This window comes from Budorcas taxicolor, chromosome 3 (genome assembly GCF_023091745.1).
Source record: "Budorcas taxicolor isolate Tak-1 chromosome 3, Takin1.1, whole genome shotgun sequence".
NCBI lineage: Eukaryota > Metazoa > Chordata > Mammalia > Artiodactyla > Bovidae > Budorcas > Budorcas taxicolor.
The window spans coordinates 12,452,439-12,457,792 of NC_068912.1; the positions used below are offsets into that span (position 1 = coordinate 12,452,439).

The 5,354-nt window shown below is 42.0% G+C and overlaps 1 pseudogene; it reads right to left on the reverse strand.

Annotated features, from left to right (window-relative positions):
- Positions 1–273: 273 nt before the first annotated feature.
- Positions 274–3,583, reverse strand: LOC128045472 (T-cell surface glycoprotein CD1b-2-like; annotated as a pseudogene).
- Positions 3,584–5,354: the final 1,771 nt, after the last annotated feature.

Consider the following 5,354-nt stretch of genomic DNA (forward strand, 5'->3'; position numbering starts at 1 on the left):
ATTTCATTTATTTTAAGGTATATTCTTTCTTACATATCACATCTATAAAATCTCAGTGGTTCCTATTATTGATATTGTCTCATAAAAACAATTTTATTTATGTTTCTGTTAGTGCATAAATTATTATGCATCTTAAAGCCTACAAGAACACTGATTTAATCAAATGTGATGATTATTTGTTCAAATATGATTAAATTGAAACCTATGCTGACAACTTGAGTTTCTGGGTTCTTGGATACTTATTCCAAATGGAAAAGGAGACATGGTCAGGGCTCACAAGATATTCTGATATGACCTGTTAAGAACACAAGCAAAAAATTGCTCTTCTTGAGAGATATTTGTATGCCATGTTCACAGCAGCATTATACACAATAGCCAAAAGGTGGAATCAACCCAAGAGTCTTTTGAGAGAAGAGCAGATAAACAAAACAGCCATTAAAAGGAAAGAAACTCTAATACCACCTAACTCTAAGTCCACCACATGAATGAATGAAACTCTAAGTCCACCACATGAATGAATTATGAAGATATAATGTTAAGCAGAATAAGCCATTAGCAAAAAACACAAATGATTTCAATTCTGTGAGGTGCAACAGGTAGGTAGATTCATAGTAGACAGAAAGTAGAATGGTAATTGCCAGAGCCTGAGGGAGCAAGGATTGGGGAATGTGATTTAATGGAAGAGACTTTTAGTTTTTCAAGATGAAAAGAGTTCTAGAGATTGGCTTCATAAAACGTGTATGTAGTTAATACAACTAAACTACACATTTTTAAATGGCTAGTGCAGTAAGTTTTATGTCATATATATTTTACTGCTATTTTTTTTAATTAGATTTACCTACAAATGGGATTTGGAGAAGAAAGGAAAATGATCTAGTGGAAATATTGAGACTAAAGGGACATAATAGTAACAGATAAAATGGAAGGAAAGAGTAAAAGGAGGAACAGAAAAGAAAGATTAAAAAATGAAAATTCACCAGCACCTCCAAACCATAAGACATATCAAAAGGATCAAGGAAGGCAATATTATTGCCACAAGTATGAAGCCAATGGATGTGGAGCACTCTGGCAATTGGGAGAAGACCAAAAGAATATCATTTCAAGCCCTTTCTCTAGTTCTCCAGGCCTTCCTGCCCACCTGAATGTCAACACAACCATTACCTATTCTGACGCATGGGCATCTCTGGTTCCCTTTCTCATATTCCCAGAGGTCTCATATTCACAATCACCCTTAGTCTCTCCTTCTTGCCACATCCCACCCAGACTACAGTCTTTCATTCTTATCTACTGTGCAGTTTGAAATAGCTATTTTCATACTTCTGGCACTGTAGTCCTAGAAATAAATCTTAAACTCCGACTCTCTCTCTGTCTCCCTGAATCTCTCTCTCTTTCTTCCCTGTCTTTCCTTTCTCCATATCTGTCTTCCTCCCTCCATCCTTCTCTTATGCATCAAATCCTTTCCTTTCCTTTGTCCCCCTCTCTGTTCTTCAGGACCATCTCCTCCCATCCCCAGTCGGGCCCCAACTCCTTCTCACCGAAGTGCAGGATGATGTCCTGGTCTCCTAGATTGCTGTGCTTCACTCGGCAACTCAGGCCAGCTGCCTCCCCAGCTGCCACATCCAGGGTTACTCGGAGATACCAAGTCCAATCAGCATTGGGCATGATGTCTCCTTGCTGAGTGCCAGGCTGCTCCTGCTCACCCCTCATTCACATCACCTGCACAGGTTTGGGGTAGAATCCTGAGACATGGCACACCAGCAGTAGGCAGCCAGGCACGGAAATGGGACCACTGGACATCCAGGCCTCAGGCTTCACTGGGGTAGGAAGTAACAGTAAGAATGTCAGATTATGACTCTAACTCAGAGCATAGGAACTCAGAAATTTGGACAGTTACCTCTTCAATTTCCATGGGAACCAAATCATTTATTGATTAACCCCTCTCTCCTTAGGTACTTCCCACTTTTGAATTTAAAGGAAGCGGTAGGAGGTGAAAAGGAAAAGTCTTGGAGAGAGAACAAGACTAACCTTGCCTCTGCAGTTCTACCTTTACTGCATCGAGGACACCCAGGATATCGAGGACAGGTTTCTGACATGAGCTTCTCAATGATATTGGAGATGCTTTGATACTGAGTCATGAGTGCACAAAATTTCTGCCTCCTACTCCCACTTTCTGGTGCAGGCACACAGGAATGATTCTGAATCCTCACAAAATCCAGTCCTCCTAAAGCTCCTCTCAAAGAACTTCCTATGGCCTTCCCAGAATGCAGCCCACAGCTTTCTATGACCTGGATCCCAAAGGGGTCTGTGTAAGGGAAAACAGAAGTGAACTCATTAAAATGCAAACAACAAAGGGAAGGATAAGGAAAAGGCATAGGACTTTAGTTTTCAGTGGCAAGAAAGGTCTGTTGTAAAATGATAACTCAAAAACCAATTGCAGTATTCAGGACTTCTCAGAAAGAAGAGCACTGGGGAGAGGTATGCATATCATAAATGGTACAGTTAGGCTCTTTTAAGGATGTACAATAGTCAGGAGGGGAGAACAGGGGCGACATGTGATGGAGTCAGAAATGCAGCATTCCATGGTGTAGGGAATGGTTACATGTAGAGAAGGGATTGGACAACAGATTAGACATTGATTAGAAGAGTAGGAAGTCACACTTCACATCACTCAGGCCCAGAGTAGAAAAAGGAGGCTTTTCCTAGAAGTTTTAGAGAAACAAGTTACATGCAAGCAAGCCAGGAAATGGCTACAAAGGAGGAAATTCATGTGTCACACAAGAATGCAAGAAATAGGAAGAATCTGGGAGACTGGGTGGACATGTGGAGTCAGAGCTGGAGACTATTCTAGACAAGTGTGTACATGCAGTTAGATAAAGAGGGGAAAGGAGAGTAATAGCCTGAACCAAGGGAGAGAAAATCATTGAGAGTGTCTTCAGGTCAGAGGACTGTACTCACATTCCAACGAGAATTCACTAATGTGGTCCTGCACTTCCTGGGTGAATCCGATGAAGTAAATTCGAAACAGGTCCTCCAACTCAGTCATCTCCTCATCACTGAAGTTGCTTTTGCACCTGGGCTTCAGGAAAATGGCAGTGTACGAGTCACTATCCCAGTCATGAATCTGCAAGTCATCCAGCCAGCCTAAGCCTTGATTTGAACCCAGGTGCTTTTGGCATAGGTCAAAATCTGGTTGAGATAGAAGGCGGTTGGCTCCTGGAACACTGTAGAAGGATAAGAAGAGTGAGGAAAAATGTAGAATCAGGATGGAATGAAAAAGCACCCAGATTCTGAACAATAATCTAGAGCTTGAAACAGTTTCCTGCCCCCAAAGTCTCTGGCTCCATCCCCAATCTCCAGGATAGGAGAGAGAGCTGGAGACAGCAAAGCCCAGACCTTTCATGGTAGGTGCAGCATGCTTTTATGCAGAAGCCCTGCACCTGTGCTGGGAGCAGCCAGAGTTACCCTTACCGCCCTCATGGTTTCTGCCTGGGATGACAAACACTAGTAACAGAAGTGGTAGAAGTAGCATTTCATTGGGAAGTAGAATTTCTAACTCTCAGAGCTGGTATTTAACCTCTAATTTCAGCACACTTTTTCCCCAGAATTCTAAAGTGACTTCATGTTTTCCCCAACTGACAAATCTCTGGCCCACGTTGCACACCACAGAAAAACTGAATCTCCCACCTCTCTCTAGACTCCCACTCTGCCTCTCGTTTCCACTCCTTGGTCTCAGCCTCCTTTATAGATACTACCTTGGAAAAGCTCCCATGTAATCTTGAAAAGTTATTTCACCTTTCCAATCTTTTATTTTCATATCTCTTAAATAGGAGGCTGTTGATGGGTGGGGCTGTGTTCCCTCCCTGCTATTCACCTGGGACCAAACTATGGTGGAGGTAATGAAGATAATGGCAACCTCCTTCAAAAGGTCCTAGGCATGCAGTGCTACACTCAGTGCCCCTAGCCCTATAACAGGCCAGCGCTGACCCATGCCTCCACCAGAGTCTCCTGGACACTTACGGGCAAGTCTAGGTCAGTCTCTTGTGGGGTCACTGCTCCTTTTTCCTGGGTCCTGGTGCACACAAGGCTCTGTTTGTGCCCTTCACGAGTCTGTTTCCCAGTCCTTCAGACTTAGACTGAAGAAAGTAGGGAAAACCACTGGACCATTCAGATATGACCTAAATCAAATCCCTTACAATTATACAGTGGAAGTGAGAAATAGATTCAAGGGGTTAGATCTGATAGACAGAAATAATATGCTTGAAATAATATGGGTGAAGATTCGTGACATGGTACAGGAGGCAGGGATCAAGAACATCCCCAAGAAAAATAAATACAAACAGGTAAAATGGTTGTCACAGCTTTTTCACAAATAGCTTTGAAAAGAAGAGAGGTGAAAGACAAAGGAAAAAAGGAAATATATACGCATTTGAATGCAGAGTTCTAAAGAATAACAAGGAGATTAAGAAAGTCTTCCTCACTGATCAATGAAAAGAAATAGAGGGAAAAAAAGAATGGGAAAGACTAGAGATCTCTTCAAGAAAATCTGAGATACCAAGGGAACATTTCATGCAAAGATGGGCACAATAAAGGACAGAAATTGTATAACCCTACAGAAGCAGAAGATATTAAGAAGAGCTGGCAACAATACACAGAAGAACTATACAAAAAAGATCTTCATGACCTAGATAATCAAGATGGTGTGATCACTCACCTGGTCAGACATCCTGGAATGAGAAGTCAAGTGGGCTTTAGGAAGCATCACTACAAACAAAGCTAGTGGAGGTGATGGAATTCTAGCTGAGCTATTTCAAATCCTAAAAGATGATGCTGTGAAAGTGCTGCACTCAATATGACAGCAAATTTGGAAAGCTCAGCAATGTCCACATGACTGGAAAGTGTCAGTTTTAATTCCAGTTCCAAAGAAGGGCAATGCCAACGAATGCTTACACACTAGTAAAATAATACTCAAAATTCTCCAAGCCAGGCTTCAACAGTATGCGAACCGTGAACTTCCAGATGTTCAAGCTGGATTTAGAAAAGGCAGAGGAACCAGAGATCAAATTGCCAACATCAGTTGGATCATCATAAAAGCAAGAGAGTTCCAGAAAAACATCTACTTCCGCTTTATTGACTACGCCAAAGCCTTTGACTTTGTGGATCACAATAAACTGTGGAAAATTCTGAGAGAGATGGGAATACCAGACCATCTGACTTGCCTCTTGAGAAATCGGTATGCATGTCAGGAAGGGACAGTTAAAACTGGACATGGAACAACAGACTGGTTCCAAATTGGGAAAGGAGTACATCAAGGCTGTATATTGTCACCCTGCTTATTTAACTTACATGCAGAGTAC